The sequence below is a fragment of the Callospermophilus lateralis genome, chromosome 8 (genome assembly GCF_048772815.1).
Source record: "Callospermophilus lateralis isolate mCalLat2 chromosome 8, mCalLat2.hap1, whole genome shotgun sequence".
Lineage (NCBI taxonomy): Eukaryota > Metazoa > Chordata > Mammalia > Rodentia > Sciuridae > Callospermophilus > Callospermophilus lateralis.
The window spans coordinates 17,533,038-17,553,943 of record NC_135312.1 but is presented as its reverse complement, the minus strand read 5'-3'; positions in this window follow the sequence as shown (position 1 = coordinate 17,553,943).

The following is a 20,906-nucleotide window of genomic DNA, read 5'->3' as shown; positions in this document are numbered from 1 at the left end:
TTGTTCCTACCCAGAAGAATAAAGCAAAGATGATGTGACATGTTATTACATCTGTTATTCTGTCTTGCTAGCAGATGCATTCTTGAGACTCTTCTTATTGACTGGATGAAGTACGTGACGACCATGTTGGAGAGACCTTCATGATAAAGAATTCTGTGCCACCTCTAGGAATTAGGGCCACCTCCAGCCAGCAGTCAGCAAGAAGCTGGGGCCTCATTGATTGTTACACTATCAAAGAAACAGCTTTTTGGAACCTGAGTGTGGTTGGAAGTTAATTCTTTCCCACGCCAGCCTGAAGATGAGAATGTAGCAATTCTGCACCTCCTGAGGCCTTAAGCAGAGAATCAGGCTGTTGCTTCCCAAATACCATAGAAAGTGGAAGATAATAAACATATGCTCTTCACAGCTGCTTATTCTATGTGGTGCTTTGTTTATGCAGCAACAGAGAACTGAAAGGCATTGAGTGCAATCCACCTTCTCTGCTTTCCCTCCCACTAATTCATTTTGGTAGAAGTCAGAGACCCTCATACTATCAATGCAATGGATCCTTTGGTCTTTATTTCACAGGTTGTTTCAGTGATATTTCCACCTACACCATTTGAAATTTTCTATGTAGGTATTTAACTAGCAGCATGAATGAGAACCAATGTGGAATTTTTTTCAAAATACACATGGCCCGTCCCTTCTTAGGGGACATTGATTCTGAGAGGCTAGAAGTGAGACTTGAGCATGTACATTTTAAAAGAAAGCATGTGCCCCTCCTGTCCTTTTCTAAATGCTAAGTCTTGTATAACTACTTTGCTTTATGCATACATCTTTCACTGTTTCTTATCACGTTTGAATTAACATATTTTTATGGTTGCCTTTCCCTATTAAATGACTGGAAGGCAGATTCAAGTTTATTTCCTTTTCATCTTAGTATACATATTTTTTTTTGGTGAGGTGGGGGTAATCAGGGATTGAACTCAGGGGCACTCAACCATTGAGCCACATCCCCAGCCCTATTCTGTATTTTATTTAGAGCCAGGGTCTCACTGAGTTGCTTAGTGCCTAATTTTTGCTGAGGCAGGCTTTGAACTCTTAATCCTCCTGCCTTAGCCTCCTGAGTCACTGAGCTCACAGACATACACTACCATGCCTGGCCTTAGTTGACACCTTTGTTCTGAGATTCCCAGTACCATGAATTGGGCTTGGCATATAGAAGTTGCACAACTCAACCGAACTCTTGTTGAATTTACTGACAGTAGATACAAGCATGTTTAGCTCCTTTGAAACCTTGAAACTTCAGCTATTTACACATTGGAAGAGATGGAGATGAGGAGATAATGGATGGTGAAGGGAAATTTCTCTTGACTGCCATCAATGGGCAGTATTGGTTGCAACCACTCTGGCCTGTTGATCTAACTTATTTTGACTGGTGTTGAGGGCTTGGTCAAAGCAGTTCATTACTATTTTCCAAATTCTCTTTCATTTCTAAGTCCCCACATTGTTTAAGTTTTCATGTAATCTTGCTTTTGCTATAAAATAAATAAGCCCAGTGGGAATGAGGCAGGGGTGGTGTGGTGTCTAGGGGAGATAACAGGAGGGGAAAATCAGGTGAAGATAAATGATTGCCATCACGCATGTGTAGAATTCTGTCTTGCTCTGCATTCCATTCTCTGAACTATCCATTGGAGTAAAATATCTAAGAGATATAAATGGAGCCAGCTGTGACTGCAGTTGGGGCAGCCTTGCAAATTTCTCTTAATGGTTGTCAACTGGAGCAAGTCAAGGCCTGAATTTGTCCTTTTCCTTTATCTTTAAAGCACATTGCATTTTACAGATCCAGGTATATTTTCCTTTGATGTTTTCCTAGCTTGTGGAAGACTACTTTGCACAAAGAAAGGTAGAAACAGTAATACTGTGTAATTACTTTCTTTACTCTTTTTCCAGTCTTGAGATACAGCTGAAGTTCAGAGCCTGGGAACATCAGAACTAAATCCTGGTGTCAGCTTTGGAATAACATCACTCCTAATGAATGTTGGGACTTGTAGGCCACTATTTGTGGGATGAAAGTTAAACCCCCAGAGAGAGACTGAAATCAGAGCAAAGGCAATAAGGTGGAGTCAAACAAAATAGACTCTGTATTTGATTTTTAAAACACAGTAAGATTAGGGCTTGTGGATCCATGTTTGTGGAGAAATACTGCCTGCATTGATTCAGGCAGACATACATACCCGAGGATGGCAGATGTGTTTGATGAAGCCAGATGTACAAAAGCAAACACATGTATACGTCTTCCCAGCCAAAGACATGAAAGGAAGAAGTGAAAGGTGAAAACAAATGACAGGTAAATGTGGGTGGGAACCAAGATGCTGCTGATATTCAGACACAGGAGAAATACAGCTGTTTCATGAGTCTTAGACCACACAATGCACAAGTAGTGGGTAAAATTTAAATTTAGATTCTTCTTGTATGCTTTTGTACTACTATTTTGTAAATGACTACTTCTTTGTTAAACTTATTTTATTTTAGGAATAACATTTTATAACCGTTTGAAAAATTATAAACAATTTTCAGCCCTAATACCTGGGTGTTCTCGCATTGAACCAGAAAACATGAATAACAAGAACACACAAAAGCTGTGTGGACCACGTTTTCACCCTTGACTGCGTCCTTGTTCTGTCTCTGCTCAAATGAAGATCTGATCAATTTTTTACACACCATAAGCAATGCAGGGAAGAAGAGGAGAATTTAATTTATATGTACAAACCCATGAATGAGTCATATGCAATGTCTCTTGCCAACTCCAAACCCCACTCATAGCCCTGGCAGTTGGAAGAAAGGAGCAGCATAAAAAATTGGCCATTTAGAAACCCAGAAATGATGCACTTAAAACCAGGAATGATAACACTGGTTACAAACTGCTAATGTAACAATTCACAAACTAATCAAGACTGAACCCACTTCTCCTTACCTTTCTTTCATATCCCCCAACAATGAAAACCCTCTCAGCTGACCCAGGAAGAGCTGGAGGGAGTATGCCCTGATTTCAGAAGACGTCTGATGGAAACAATTCCTTTTCTTACATAGGATGATCAAAAGTGTATATAAATAAAGATATGCTTTCTTTGAATTGAACATGAAAATTCATTAGCACTCTTGTGTGCTGCTGAACCGGTGACAGTTGTCTGTTAAAATATGAAGTTTTCATTGTCATTCGAGCTGTTTTATTTCTTTGAAATAAAAGTCCCAGAACAAAATAATTGGGCTTTTAGAAGCAGTGGGAGAGGAAAGGAAAGGGAGAATGGGGAATATCAATGGGTGATTTCTAAGTTTGACTTCCCATTGGACAAATCAGGAAGCTGTTATCTAGAACTGATGTGATAAGGTTGAGTCCTATCCCTAGAGATTCTGGGGTCAATTGTCCTGGGCTGAGGCTCCAGCATAAAGCATTTTTCAGGGTTTCCTAGGTGATTCTAATGTGCAGCCAAGTTGATGAACCCAGGACTACACTGTGAATACTGCAAAGAAATAACTTCCCGTGGCAAGATGCACTTAACTGGGAGTTTGAGTTGAATTGCATAAACAATCCCAGTCAGTCGACCTACATTTCCCTCTTCTCCTTCTGTACTAACCAAGCAAAATCTGGTTGTAATTTGACTTCTCATCTTGATCTTGCTACAGTGTAAGATCAGGTTACTCCCGGTAACACCAGAGTTTTGGTTTATGAGATAATTACATGTCTAATTGCATATGAATCAATAAAATGGCTTCTTGAATTAACTTTGGTCTCATCCAGGATTGATTAGGAGAATTAATCTCCCAAGTCTGCTTAGTTCCGAAGCCCTGGAAGCTAAGGGTTTTAAAGCTGTCGGCCAGATAAGAACAGCAAGAATAAAATGAAGAGCTGCAGTATGTGATTGAGGCCTTTGGTTTCCTTTGACAAGCAATGGGAACATTATTAATTCTATGGATAAAATATTATCTTGGTGGACCCAATATGTTTCAACAATTCTTTGTAGATTTTAGCAAGTTTTCTACCAGGTACAGTGGCACACACCTCTAATTTTGGTGATTCTGGAGGCTGAGGCAGGAGGATCACAAGATTAAAACCAACCTTACTGGTTTGATCCTGAATTTTGGCACCAAAAAAAAAAAAAAAGACCAGCTTTAACAACTTTGTGAGGACCTCAGCAACATAGCCAGATCCTGCCTCAAAAAAAAAAAAAAAGAAAAGAAAAGAAAAGAAAGAAAGGAAGGAAGGGAGGGAGGGAGGGAGGGAGGAAGAAAGAAATGGAAAGGGCTACTACAGATGGAGTTTAGAGAATCCAGAGCCCTGGATTCAATCCCCAGCACTCTTTCCCTCACCCCAAGAAAAGAATTTGGCCAATTTTTGACAAAATTGATTAATTACTGGTCTGGAAATGAAAATAAGCTTTTTCAAAGGAAGCATTTTGCATTCAAGTCATTCTGAGCTTGATCTTAGCTTGGGTCACCATTTAGGGAAATGTGAAACAGTCATGATGCTAAGCAAGGTTTGTGATCTTATGCAGAGTGATCTTATGATGCCAATTATTCCCTTTGGGAATCAGTTTCCCTTAATTCAAAATAAGAGAGTAGGGCTATGTGGGAATAGTTCTTGATTCCTTCTATCTAGCTCTAGAAAAATATACACACATGCAAGTATGGTCTTTTTAAATAGACTTTCCTATTTAGAACTATTCTAGGTTTAGAGAAAAATTGAGATGATAGTACAATGATCTCACATATTATTAATGTCTCCCATTAGCATGTGCACTTATTAAGAGCAAAGTCAATACTTTATTCAGATTTGCTCAGTTTTTGCCTAAGATTCTCTTTCTGTTCCAGGATTCCCCCCACCCATCCCCAGATCCCACATTATATCTGGTCTCTTCAGGCTCCTCTTGGCCATGATGTTTCTCAGTTCTCATTGTTTATGATGAACTTGGTAGATTACTGATCAGATATTTTGCAGAATATCCTTGAATCTTATTTTTTTCATGATTATGGTAAGATAATGGGTTTGATTGAATACAACAAGAACAGAGTCAATTCTCTTACACCGTGCCCAGGGAACAGACTTTGTCTCCTAGCTGAGGGTGTGTTTGTCAATGCTTTCTCCACCAAAAAGTTACTTTTCCTGCCCTTCTCATAATAGGTGTATCTATAAAAGGCAGTCACTGTCAACAGCCCGATGTAAGGACAGGAGTTATGTTCCACCTCTTGGAGAGGGGAATAACCAGGAAATAATCATGTAAATTGTTTGGAATTCTTCTGTAGGTAGTGTTTGCCCCTCCCCATTTATTTATCACTTATTTATATCAGCATGCACTCGTGAACATTTATTGTATACTTTGAGCCATAATCCAATACTATGTTGCTTGTTTATTTTGTTGCCCAAGTTTTTCAATATTTGTCTACTGGGAGCTCTTTCAGTTGGCTTCTGTGTCTCTTTTCACATGACCTCCACCTTTTTTTTTTTTCCTTATAGTGCTGGGGATTGAACCAGGACCTAATGCTTACGAGACAAGTGCTTCTCCACTGAACTAGACCCCATCCCTGGGTCCTCACCATCAATCACTGTGTACATGTGCACGTGTGTGTGTTTCTGGCCCTGCCAGCTGTTTCAGGACATACCTGTACATTTCCAGGCCTATTTTAGAGTTGATTGTTTCTCCAAGGAAACCTGGTTCTATTTACTAGGGGTTGGTCAGGATCTGGGTTCTAACTGAACTCCTTGCTGCTGAGCTGCCCTTGCTTCTAGGAGTGCTTTGCCTACAGACCAAGGAAACGTGTCTGTGTAGACGAACATGTGTATGTACAAATACCTATAAATATTTCTATGTGCAGCCATCTGTATCTATATTACTCTACATGTAACTTCATATAGATGTTTATGACTCTAATCCCTTACAACATAGATCATTCTAGACTTTTCCAGGTATATATAACCTCCACTCCAACAGTGAGAAGTGTGGCTCCCTCCATCTTCCATCTGTTTAACTGTACAATTAGGGAATGCACATAGAGAGGTACCGGAACTATTACCCCAAACCCCACGAGAAACAACTTCACCAACCAGGGGACAGTGCTTATGAACAATTTCTTTGGCTTTGGAGCTTGCAGATCCTTTCCAGAGCCACTTAGATTAGCACTGTTTCTGCTCCACCATCTTGTCAGTGAGTTTCTTTCATGTCTTCCACATATATTAGATTGTGTTTTGTCACATTCTGCATTCTATCTTATGATCCTTCAACTTCCCATATATATTTTTTTAAATTTGCATACACTAAAGTTTAGTTTTCATAAATATTTTGATCAGTACATTTGCAGGCTGTTACTTGCAATTCAGTGATTCATCAGTAAATAAAAATCACGTACATAAATACCTTTGATTTATGGTCTAATGGTTTTCCAGAGGGTCATACTTTGTAGAAATGCAGTCTGAAAGATGGTAAACAATATGTGTATGTGTGAATATGTAGATAGACACACACACACAGTAGCTGCCTTCACAGTCCTATGGTCAGGGTTTTTGGTTGCAGGTAACAGACCAATGGTGCAAGGAAATCACTATTCAATAAGAGTTTAGGGGAAAGAAAGACTTTCAAAAATAAAATCATCAACATTGGAGGCACAGACCTTGTTTCTTCTGTTTTTAAAATTAATGAAATATTTCTAGCTTATTTGTAAATAGAAAGAAAAGTGTAATAATACTCCAGGTGCCAACCATTGATATTTAACAACTATCCTCATTGTGCCTGAAATTTGCTTTTGATAAAGGATTGATGTCCTTTTTCTTTAAATTTTTTTTTTTTTCTAATCAGACACTGTGGTGCACACTTGTAATCCCAGTGGCTTCGGAGGCTGAGGCAGGAGGATCATGAGTTCAAAGGCAGCCTCAGCAACTTAGTGAGGCCCTAAGCAACTCAGTGAGACCCACTCTCTAAGTAAAATACAAAATAGGGCTCGGGATGTGACTCAGTGATCTAGTGCCCCTGAGTTCAATCTCCAGTACACCCCCTAAAAAATTTTTTTTTCTTAGATACTTGAAAACAAATACCAGATGAAAAGTCATCATTATATCTACCAAAATTATCAATAATTTCTTAATATGCCTAAAAGTGCCTGAATTCTGATTTTCTATAAAGTACTTCTATATCTGGCTTGTCTGACTTCTGAGGCAAACAAGGTTCTAAAATATCTGTTTGCCACCACTTTTAATTTTCCACTCAAGGACCTTTCCTCCCCACTTCCATTTTCACGCCCTTGTCCCTGCATCACATGGTGCATTTGTCTGTTTGGGGGTCATTTAACTTGTCTCTTGCTTCCTTCGTGGTTATATGTGGCAGTAAACCCTTGGTCAGTTCAGATTCAGCTTCTGGAGAGCTTGTCGTGGTGACTGTGTTGGGCTTCACCAGGCATCACCCCAGGTGACCGAAAGGTCTGATTCTCCTTACCTTTTGTGGGGCCGAGATCCTTCCTGCATTCACGTGGCAATCATTTGATCACCAGGATGTAGTTCTCATGAACAAAACCATCCATCTATGGTTTCACTCAGTGATGATTATTGTCTGAATCAGTTATTTGGGGCATCACAAAATGGCGACTTTCCCATCTTGTCATTTTTCCCACATCTGGTAACTGGAATTCCTATTTAATGACTACTTTTCCTGCCCCATCATGACTACTTACTTGATTATCTTGAATTACAGATTTTATTGAACAGGCAAAATTAATACTAAACTCTTTTCTTTCAATTGCTAATATTAAGAGAAAAGAACTGGTGGTCTGATTTCTTCATGACTGACTTGCATTGAGGTGTCTTGTGATGTGAGTATTCAGGTATATTTGCCTGTATTTTCATTAATTTATTGTACTGCCTCTTGTTAGTTTAATTTAAACTCATGTTTTAAACAATATTTCCATACATTTTTCTTTTTGATACTGAAAAAGAAAAATGAAGATGTCTCTTGATTTTGGTCCTTGGGTAATTTTGATGTGGTACCTGAGACTATGTGAGTCTTCCTCGTTTGGAGCATAACAAAAAAATAAAAGATTCTTCAGCCTTATCTTCCAGGAGACCTGGTTTTAGTAAAAATAATATTTAAGGTCCACAACAAAATGATAGTCTCATTACTTTGGGGTCATAAAGTGTATATTTTAAAATAGCAAATATCATGATTATATATTGATGTTTCCAATTCCGAAGTCTGTTACAAAGTTCTTTTTAAACCTCTTTAAGTCTATCCTTGTGTATCTTTTATCTTTCTCTGAAAAGCTTAATTTCTAGTAACATTAACAAAATGACTTACTTGCACTACTCTATAAAGTATAAAACAATTTCCAAATAATAATATCAACACTGCTTCAAACAATCATATTACTAAGTGTGTTTCAAGACTTCCTGTCTTGAAACTTTGAATCTTAGCTGCAGAGGATGTACTGTCAAAATACTGTGTTTTATAAAGTCACTTGGATTCAAATCTCTGGGATGATGCCATCAATTTCATTCCCAGTTCTGTACACTCACAATAGTTTCATGGCCGAATGAATCAATATTGTCTTTTGTTGTTTGGGATTTTGACTTAAAATTACAAGAATGTTCTTCCTCAGTTATTGAATGTATCTACTCCAGTGTCTTACTAGATCTCTGGGACTTCAGCTTTCACATTTAAATCTATTCTTCGTCTAGTTTCTTTCTAGCCTACGATGTAAAGTATAAGCATGATTTGATTTTTTTCATAATGGACAGCTATTGTTGTCAACCCCTATTGTTATGGGCTGAATTATGTCACCTGAAAAAACAGGTGTTGAAAAACTCAATAATTCAGATGTGACCATCTTTTTGGAAATAGGGACTTTAGAGAGGAAATCAAGTTAAAATACAGTAAAATTAAAGGAAGCGCTAATCCCCCATGACTGATGTCCTTATAAAAAGGGAAAATTTGGACACAAAGATGGACATACAGAAATACTAAATACAGAAAATTTGGACACACAGATATACTAAAAGGAGTTAGTGAAGAGACAGGAGACAGGGCCATCTGCAAACCAAGGACTGGGGATCCCTGGAGCTAAGACAAGAGCCTGGCAGAGGTTCTCCCTAGTATCATCAGAGGGCACAACTTCCTACTATACTTTGATTTTGAACTTCTGGCCTGCAGGACCTGAGAGAATAGCTACGCGGTGTATGGTACTTTTTTATGATATCGCTAGGAAACTAGCACACCCAGTGGATTTGAGGCATCATTTTTATCGTATACCATATTTTCATCTGCTGCTGGTGAATACTTGTGAACTTTGTGTTTTGCTCCATTCATGTATCAGTAATAAGTGTTTTAATTGAAGGTGGTCTGCACTGTGTTTTAGGATCTGGTAGAGTTCTGCTACCCCTATGCTCTTTTTCTTTTGGGAGTTTAATTTCATGCTTTTTTTTTTTTTTTCTTGACCTTGTGGAATTTTTTTAAACTCTTAATTTCAGGAAAAAGGATTTGGAGGCAGGGGGATGGCACCATTGTCTATCTTAAGTCTCAGTCACTCCAGCCTTTCAACCAGTTCCCCAGGCCCTATGTCCCTTATTTAGTGTCCTTCTGTTGTCTGAACTTCAGAAATTATTCTACTTGATATTGAAATATCTTCTTTACAAAGATTGAAAATTGTTTGTAGGCAAGGATCCTCTTAAAAAATTTCCCTACCCTTAAAACCACATTTTGAGATACATACCTGATCTTGAGAATTAAATGATGATTAAATGTTGAACAGAATTAAGTTGTGCATATGACCATTTTAAAGTTATGAAAGAGGAATCAATGGCTTCTAATTTATAGTTCTGAATGACTTAGGGTGTCCTTTAGATGGTCCACAGGGAAGTTTGATGTGTAATCTTATAACCTAACTCCTAATATTCTATCTCCGCCCTCTGTCTATCAGTCTACCTATTATCCTCTTCCACCTACCCAAATCTCTAACTCTCATTCCAAATCATAAAAAGCAACACAGTTAATGATAACTTTAAGACCAGCTTCTTGCATTTTATAAAAACGAAGATTGGAAAGCCTCCCTCACAGATGGTTTTGAGGATGAGGTGATCCCTAGTTCCTACCTGGGTGAGTGGTTTTCTCTAGAATCTGTTCTCTGTTTGAAGACCCCAGCTCCTTTCTTCCAGTTCTTTCCAGGGCTCCATCCTCCCAGTGATGGTGGATTTTCTGGCTTCTCCTCAGGACCAAGATCATTCCTGCTCTTCCCCTGCCTGCTGCTGTCCCTACATTTCTACTCAGCCTCCAATGGGACCTCCTGAACCCACAAGGTCAAAAGCTGGTCCCCAAGTGGCCTTCACTCACCACCATGTGTACAATGGCCTATCTTCCCAGTCACTCTTTCATGCTTACTTTACCTGGTGTATCTTCATTGCACTTACTTATACCTGAAATTCTACTGCATATTTGTTATTTTACTTGATATCTCTCTCCCTGACTTCTAAGCTTCCTGAAGCCAAAGAGATTGTCTTCTTCAGTTTAATATCCCTTAGCATGCAATGATGTATTAGGGGCTTAGTAAGTATTTTGTTTTTTAAAAATTTGCTTATTTATTTACTTGATGTAGGTACTGTGGATTGAGCCCAGGGACACTGAGCTACACACCAGGTCCTATTTATTTATAGTTTGAAACAGTATCTTGCTAACCTGCACAGGTTGGCTTTGAACTTGTGATCCTCTTGCCTCAACCTTCTAAATTGCTGGAAACAGAGGTAGGCGCCACCACTCCTGACACAATAAGTATTTCTTCAATGCAGAAATAAAAGATAACATGTGTATGAAATGCTTGGCACACAGCAGTGATTGAGGGAATGATACTTTCCTTTTTATCTTACAACAGTTGACTTTTGCTGCTACAGAAGATACTTGTTAAACTTGCTCTATTCCTTCTACACACCACTGTATCCCTGAACTCTGGTTAATATGGGTTTAAACGATTGCATTTCACTTGCTGAATTGCATATTTCATGTGTTTTTCCTGAGCTCAGGCCATTCTGCACTTGAATTGACAGGAGGTCATAACATTTTAAAATGCCCCTTCCTTGCCATTAGTCATGCTGATTTCTCAGGTTCTGGGTATGCTCATGTGTCCAATTAAATTGGGGCTGTTTGCTCTCCAGGTGCCAGCAGGAACTCTGTGTCTCTTCATTTGCTTTCCACAGTTGGCTCTCCAGCCTATGTCAGTGTCTCCCTTAGTAATCATTTTGCCATTTGGGACTTAATGGTACCCTCAACTTCTATGGGAGAAATTCAGGCTGACTTGATTTCCCTGTTCTTTAGATGGAAATGTACTAGTATCACTGATTTTCTTTAAGATTTTTCAGTGTAATGGTCTAAAATTGAGGTAGGGAATTGCCTGTCCTACTGAAAGTTTAGGAAAGTGTGCAATTTGGCCAAGTTTCTAACCAAGCTTGACATCTCTCTGAATTGTCAAGGCCTCAGCACTCAAGACCAGGAGAAGACCTGGGATTCAGCCTCCACGGTAATGGCCCTTTTGACAGATAAGAGAGGGTCTAATCACCAGTGGAGGGTGTTTAAAATGCCCAGGAACAGGGGAAGTGCCAAAAGACAGAGAAAGGATGTAATGTTCATTAGGTATACATTGCACACAGGAAACTATGCCGAATGCTAGGTCAGAAGCACTGGAGTAGTTTTGAGAGCAATCAATGCTGGAAGTTCTAACTAAATGCTGGCTTAAGCATATCCCACCTTCACCCCTTTAACCCTCCTTGGCTTTGTTTAGGATCATGGTTTCTAAACTTCAGGCATTCCGATATATGATTTTTTCTACTTTGGTTGTATCTGAGTACCTCTTGCAGTATGATTTATTAGTACTCTTTTTCTAAAATCTCTTGCTATGGTTTGAAAGTGCGTGTCTCTCTGGATTCATATGTTGAAACCTAACCAACAGTGTATGGAGGTGGGTCCTTTTGAAGGAAAACAGAAGATGAGCACATATTAGTGACTATAAAAGACACCCCAGAGAGCTGTCCTGACCCCTGCACCATGTGAGGACCAGCTGAGAAGATGGCCGGCAAAGCCCAGGAAGCAGGCCCTCAAAGGCACCCAATCTACCAGGATATTTATCTTGGAGTTTCCAGCCTTCAGATCTGATAGAAATAATTTTTTTAATTGCCAGATTATGGTGTTATAGCAGCCTCAAAAGACTGATATTCATGTCTATTTTTAAGTATATTTCAATTTATTATAAAAGAAATCATCATACCATTCATACTCATCTTTTTTTTCCTTATCACAGAGAATAATTACTAATTAAAAAATTTAACATTCAAAATTACACCTGACTGCCTACCTTACTTTTAGACGGTTTCAACTTCCAAGTATTCAGTGGCAGATGTGGGCTTTCATTTCATCTCTGACTTTATTGTGAGTCCTATCCAGGTGGTCTTGGCCCCCAATTCTCTTATTTTTATAGTATAGAGGTGTCTGTCACCCCTATTAGTTGCTAGAAGTTTCCTTAGTTGATTCTGTGAATTAGCTTGAGTTCCATTTTGGATAAGGTGTGGGCCGACTGGTTGAAGGTATGGAAACATATCTAATGTTCTCTCTGACAAGGCAGAAGTACCCCCCTACACACACACACACACACACACACACACACACACACACACACTACCCACTAGGGTTATTTTCTTCTTTTCCATCTTTAAAATTTACTTTCCCAAGCAAATCTAGGCATTTTGGGGTCTTCTCATCTTGTAGACAGATGAGCAGAATAGGAGGGGGGTGGCGGATAAAAGGAAGAAATAAACTCATTTTTACAATGCTGTCCATGAGACAAATACAGTTATACATGTTTTAGAATTCAATGCTTTAAAACGATTCCTTGTAATCTCCATTTACAGCTAAGTAACATGTGCTAAAGAGATTGTAGAAATTCACAACGGTAAAGCATGGTCAAGGCTGAGCAGCAACTAGTTCTTTCAGAGAACACAGGGTGTGCTTCTCCCAGTCAAAATCCTGTAAAAGAGAGCCCACTGGCATTTCAAAGATATGATATGCAGAGTTGATAATCCCTCTTAAACTGACAAAAACTCAATCATTTTTTGTGATTCAAATAGCTGCAAAATATATATGTTTCTGATTCTAGTTGCACTTAAGGTATAAAAAGACTATTTTCAAAGAGCCATTTAATGTTCAAGAGCCTTACAAATAGGATCAGGTGACTCATGGTGACTGAGAAGATCTATTTCTTGTTTCAGTCTTAAATGTGCTGAAATGATATCCAATTCATAATGCTACTATTGATATGCCCAGAGGGTAGAATCCTGTGACTACTTAATCTCATGTTCCCTCAGAGCAGAGGACTGCATAATCTTTCATTGTGTGAGGGCACCATAATTCATTCCAGCATTTCTCTCTCTTTTGATAGTTAGGTTGTTTTCATTTCTTTGCTTATATGAAAAATCATTTTATTAGTAGTTTTAAGTCCAATTTAATAGGTAGAGGAGATATTTTATTTTTAAATTAACCTTATTTTATTGTTCATAGGTTTAAAGGTATGAATATCATTTTTAAATTTTCAGTGTATGTGTATTTTGTGTGATTCTATGGGAAAGGTTGCCTTTCTGTTTCTACTGACAAGCTCCTGAAGACAGGGACCTTGTTTGTACTGTTTGTACTGGATCTCCAGGTTCCAGAACAGTGCCAGGTACAAAAGCAGGTATTAAATAACAAAGGTCCCTTGCTACTCTCCTAGGAGTTGATAATCCATCTTAAACTGACAGAACTGAATCATCTTTGTGATTCAAATAATTGCAAAATATATGTTTCTGATTCTATGTTAATAAGAAAATCCTTAGAGTGAGAAATCTACACAAGCTAGTGCAAGATTTCAATGGAGAGTGTCTCTTTCATGGTCAAGAAGACCATCCTGAGTAGAGGTTGGGATTTCCACACAGATCTCACATGGAAGATGTGGGTCTGAATGTCTATCTTCTCACTGCTAATTTTTACCTCAAATATTGAGAAGCATAGATGTGCAACAATTCCACTTTGGACATTCAAGTTTTGTGGGACAAGATTCTCCAGAGAATTGATAAATGAACAAATGAATAAATATTTGTTTAAAAGAGGAAATTCAAATTACCAGAAAGAAAATATATAAATTATGGAGAGACAGTTTAGTAATAAAAAATGTTACATAGATCATTCATTTCTAACAAGAATGCAAAACATATATGAATACTTACATTGAGATAGAATGAAGCTAAACCTTTCAAGTTTGAAAGTTTGTCTACATAACCCAATTAGAAATCTTAAAACATCTGTATGCACTGCCTATTGTGTATGGCCTACATACACAATAGAGTAAAACCAAACCAAGCTGAACAAACAAGAAAATCTTTATTTTACCCCTTCAAAGAAAAGGCTTAGACAAGAGGTGTCTTTCTTGCAAATTTTCCTACAGACAAACCACTATGTTCAATCATTCATGAGCTCAGTTGATTTTCTTAGATAGGTATTGTTGTTATTCCACTTGGCAGATGTGGCAACTGAGACAGACAAAAGTTAAATAACCTGCCTGAAGAGGGAAAGATCCTGAGAGGAGAAGGCAGAAATTCATCTGAGTCTGACTCAGAGGCTGAATCCTTAACTGGGAAACTCAAGGGCATAATCCAGGTGTCTGAACCCTATGACCTATATATTTCCACTTTCTTCCCCTTGGAGGAAAAAATAACCTCTATGTTTTAGTGTAAGATATGTAAGATATGTCCTGGGCACAAATCCAAGTGATTTGCTTTGTATACCAAGGCATTTAGACTTCCAAACAACCTCAAGAAGAACACACTCTGCCATTTCCTATTTACAAAGAAGAACGTAAGTCAAGCTGAGGTCAAGTAACTTTCATGTACATATAAGAGAAAATGTACATATAAGAGGAAATCCAGACTTTGACCAGCACCTAGGGATTGAATCTCTCACTTCCAACACCATCTCAGCCTTTACTTGTCTCTTCCTTCCCTCTCCTCCTTCCTTTAACACCTCCTCCTCCTCTCATCTTTTTCCTCTGCTCCTGTTCTTATCTCCCCACCTTTTCCTCTTCTATCAAAACATCATACCCAATATTCTATTTCAACTTCTTGGTGTTGAATTGATAATATATTTTTGCTTTTCTAAATTATTAAATATTCCTCTACATGATTATTTTCAATAGTCAGACAATATTCATCAATGTGGGCACACCATAAAATTTCTTATTTTCTATAACATTAATTCATATTTCCATATGGGTGTACAATTTCTCTGTATAAAATAAGTATATTAATCCTTTAGAATATTGATGCTATTAAATATATTTCTGAAGCATTTTATATTTTATTTTATTTTATATTACTGAAGATCTTTCATTTTCTTATTGTGGTTCTAATTTTTTATTTTCTAAATTCCTTTAGAAATAAGGATGAGATTAAGAAATCTAAATTCCACAGACAAGTCTGTAACCTCAGAGGTGCTCTTACTCTGAAATATGAATGTGAATCAATAGTTAAACAAATAGCAATTGAAATCAAGAGGGTTAACAATAATGTGTAGTGAGAGGGTAGAGTGATAAGAGAAAGATGGATATCCAAAGACCCAATAAGGAAAGGAGACTAAGAGGAGAAATCTAGAAGTTGTATTCTAGAATGAAAGAGTCTTCAGGAGTAGCAAATTAGAGAATGATTTACTGAGAACACAGAGAGAAGGGAAATAATCTGATGACTAAATATACTTTTATTGACATGGTAGCTGGCTGTGTCTTTTGTGTAAGCTATTTCTGTGGAAAGATGCAAGGCAGTACTAATGTCATGTAATGGGTGCAGAAGTGTGGAGAGAGGAAAGGAGGTGGAGAAACTCTATACCTTATGTAAACTTTTCTGGAGTTCAGGTTGTACAAGAGAGTAGAGAAATGGAATACTTCCAAAGAGGATCTTTGCTTTTCTCATGCTAGGAGAAAATTGAGAATTGAAATACTGACAAGAAGAATGCAAAAAAATAAATAAATAAATAAAAATGTTTGGAACCACAGATTTATAATTTAATATTTAAAATTAAAGGGGGAAAATGGAAAAGAGACCACAGGTGGTAACTTGGCATTTACAGATAGGAAAGATTATCAATTTTAAAGAATAGGTGGGAACAAATAATAATAGTAGTAGATACAGGAACAAAGAAGTATGTGATTTTGAAAGTAGACCACTAAGGTGCTTTAGTTCCTGTGTGATGAGTTCTCCTTCTCTTGGGGAACATGAGGGGACATGCTGAAAGAATTCACATCCAAACATGAGTATGTAGATAGGCGTGTATGAAAAACTGGGGGAAAACATGGTGATAAAGAAAAGGTAGAGATTTGAGAAACATATTTTTCAAGAACAAAATTAAAATGAGTTGAGCAATTTTTACAGAATAAAATAGGTATTATTCTGTATATTAATGGAAAAGAACAGCTACACATCAGTGAAAATTATTTTAAAAATCAGCCAAGAGTAACATGCACCTTGGTGAAATTTAAGGAAAAATGTTACGCCTACACTTTTGATAGGGAATGGAAGTAAACGCCAAAGTACATCAGGTCAAGTGATCTTACAAAAGTTAAATACATTTTAAGAAATCTTGTAGAATCCCCCCCCAAAAAAAAAAGTGGAAAATTTCATAGGGAAAGAAATGTAAGATAAAAGAAATGTCTATTAAAAAAAATGGTGAGTATAAACGTTACTAATCTCTACCATACTGCTGCATAACAAGAAATCGCTGGCTATCTACAACAGTTTGGCTGGAATCTGCTGATGTCAGCTGGTCTGGCAGAGGCATCTCTGGTGATCACCCTGGCTAACTCATGAATCTGAGAGTTGGAAAGTGGTTAGTGATCTAGCCAAACTTGGCTATGTGGTTTTGCTCTACTCCAAGTCTTCCATCCTCTACCTGGGATCAGTGGGCTAGCCCAGGGAATGTTTCTTTTGGAAATGGCGGAGTGGAAGAAAGAGAGGGTTATAGTGCATATTTCTTTAAAGCATCTCATGTTATTATCTGCTAACATTTTTTTTGGCTAAGCCAAATCAAATGGCTCAGCCTTATATCAAGGGCAGAAAAATAAACTTTCAATAAGAAATTGAAAAATTGAATACATGAATGTAATTAAAAGGGGGAATTCTGCAAACATTATGAGGAATTTTTATTTAAGATAATTATTTAAGAATGTGAAGAAAAAGTGAAGGAATCCAAATTCTTTCTTAGGAAGCTAGATTAATACCGATACTTATTTTGATACTGGTAGCTCATGTGATCATACACAGACCACACAAATGACAAAGAGAGTACATGCACTGACACAAATTAGTCTGATCTCAATTATAAATGTTGATGCCTACTTTCTGAATATCATGTAAATAACTTGTGTCTAGAATAGAGACAAAAATTGTCAGTGTGTTTACTTTAAAATACCAAATACTTCAAAATTAGAAACCTAAATATATGGATTCATTATTTCAACAGATTTATGAAACAATAAACTAAACAAAGAAAAGTTTACCTAATAAATATAATTTAAATTAAAAAAAACAGAATATAAAATATAAAGGTAGAAGTAATCAAACAATAAGCTATCAGTTGAGAGATTGAATTAAGGAATATTTCTAATAGGAAACAGGAATGTGTAAAAAATTAAATTCAATATAGATAAAATAGTGCAAATATCTGTCAAACAGTATCTCAGATAAAAATTAGAACTGACATAGTGTGGGAAATATTTGAAAAAATAATAAATGGTAGCATTTTTGGAAATGATGCCTGGGCTACCATATTGAAATAGTCTAGGAAGTTCCTGAAAGTTTACATAGGAAGCATCTACATATATGTTTTATATTTTAGGTTTATTAAAAATGAAATTCATGGAAATCAATACCAAAATTGCAGTGTACAATGAACAAATCAAAATGGATATCAGACATCTATCATCTCCTAAGTCTCTAAACTCAAATAATTTTTATCATGCAATAAATAATTAGGAAAATTAAAAGAATATACATTTAGTTTTTTTGTTCACTACTAAATTTATATCATAATGAAAATTTTAAAGACATTCACATATGCAAATTAAGTCTACTTTCTGGGATGAAAACATTTACAGTGGCTTCACATTTTACAGAAAATGGTGATAACTTCCATGAAATTCTTTGCACAAATGGTAGACACTACATCTTGTACAACCAGAGAAATGAATCGTTGTGTTGCATTTATGTACAATGAATCAAAATGCATTCTGCTATCATGTATAACTAATTAGAACAAATTAAAAAAAATTCTAAGGAGAAGAATATGTTACCTAAAATCATGATGTCCATCCAAGATATGCTCAAGTAGACAGGACAATAAGTATGCAGGAAAATGACAGATACTCTTGAAAATACTTGGAGACGATAGTACCATAGGTCTGCATAGAAAAAAAAAATACACACACACACACACACACACACACACATACCAAAAGCTAATTAACAGATGGGTTCAAATAAAGAGCTCATGGTGGGAGCATGCATAGAATAATTCTGTTGAAATATACAAATATGTAAGGCTGACTGGAAAGAATGGTACAGGGCATAATGTAAATGCTTGAAAATTTTAAACAAATTGTATGCATCAAAAAAGACAATTAGAGAAGGTGCAAAAAGTGTGAGGAAATGTGTAATTGTTTCATATTTGATTACAAGCAATCATTTAAGGTTTCTACATTGAACGTGGACTTGACTACATCATGAATTGGACTTCTTAATATTTTTAAATATTTTCCCTTAACTCAGAAGAATTCAAAGAATAGAACATCTCATAATTTAAAAATCGAATTTGGTCTTTTTATAGACTTCTTATAATGTACAGTTTTATTAATAAAACAATGAAGATTCTATGCTTGATAAATTAAATATAAATAATCAAATGAAAATATATAAATAAGAAATAAAGGAAATTGAATATATGTTAAACAGACTTTAGCATATCTAATAGCAGTTACTGTAGTCTGTTTTCTGTTGTCATAGCGGAATACCACAGAATAGGTCATTTACCAAGAAAGGATGTTTACTTAGTTTGTACTTCTGTTCATCCAAGAGCAAGGTACTGACATTTCTTTGGCCTGGTGAGGGACTTCATGCTGAGTCATGACACTGCAGAGGGTGTCTCATGGTGAGACAGAAAGCTTGCCAACTCTGGTTTCTCTTCCTCTTTTTGTAAGGCCACTAATATAATCATGAGGGTCCCACCCCTCTGACCTCACAGTTCTACTTACCTGCTAAAGGCCCTACTTCCAAACCCCATTAACTTAAGGCTTTGAGCATTAAGTTTCAACATGTTTTGGAGGGAATAAACATGCAAATCATAGCCATTGTCAATAAGGAAACATAATGAAGAAAAACTGTATTTCTAAAAATAAAGAAAAAAACATAAAGTTCCCAGGGCAAACTTAATAAAATTTTTCAAATTTATATGAAGAAACCCTCAAAATCTACCAAGAACCATAAAAAATGACTCCAACAAATGGAGAGACATGTATTAATTCCTGACTGTACAAATTTCATATTTATTGTAAAGATATTATTTCCTCTAATGATTAATTAAATGAGGCACTCTCAACTGAAATCCTGAGAGATCATTAAAACAAAATGTAAAATACAGATACCATTTTCAATATGTGCTGCATTTTAGTACATAATATAGATGATATTTTCTATCAGGCAAAACTGACAATTCCTCAAAAATTTCAGAAGAAGCTCACTAAGTATCTAAAACATTGGATTCTAAATAATTACTTATAGTGAATCCTAGAAGGATGAAATATTAAAATATAAAAGTGATACCATAAAATATTGAGATTAAACATGGGTGACTATTTTATCATCTTGGAGCACAGAAGACCTTCTAAACAGTAGGAAATATAAAAGCTATTTTTTAAGAAGAGAAAAATTCTAACCCATCTTTTTAATGTTTCAACAAAATTGAACCAAAGAAAATACTCAGTATTGGTAAGGCTATGATAAAATGAGAACCCTTATGCATTTTCAAAAGGAACTTAAATTAGTGTAAATTTTTGGAAGTGAGTTTACCAACTCCCAACATTTTAAATGTTCATTTTTTTAATCCAAAAATTACTATTGGATTATGCAAACAATATTTATTGACAATGTAATAATAGCTGTCTTTGAACTAAGTTTTGTATAAAAATCACCTAACTATAACATATGCAGTACCTGCCTACTGAAAGGTATTTTCTTAAGGAATGAGGTGTATTTGTTCATGAAGGTGACAAGGTTTAAGCTGTAGAGTTCCTCATTTGCATCATTTTCTTTTCAGGCTTTAGAAATTTTTGTGCTTAGTTTTGAATTTTAGGTTTTAGAAATGTCATGTTCAGGCCTCCTAAAATTTAGTTCTGGCTCTGTTTAGAATACAAATAAAGAAATTAGTAAAAATGTCTGTAATTTTCTTCTTAGTTATATTTTTGGTTGAAAAAGTATACTCTAAATATGACATTAGTACAATAATATCAAATACTTACATAGCTCTTTCTATGTGTTAAAACACTAAGATCTGCCTACTTTTTTTAAAAAAAATATTTTTTTAGTTGTCAATGGATCTTTCATCTTATTAATTAATTAATTAATGTACTTATTTATATGTGGTGCTAAGGATCAAACCTAGGGCCTCACACATGCCAGGCAAAAGTGTTTTACCACTGAGCTACAACTCCAGCCCCAAAGATCTGCATACTTTTAAACACATCTTTTCCTTAAATTAATCTGATATTATTTATCCCCATTACACATATGAGAAAACTAAGTTGCAGAGACAAATAATATAACCTAATTTCCATTGATAGGC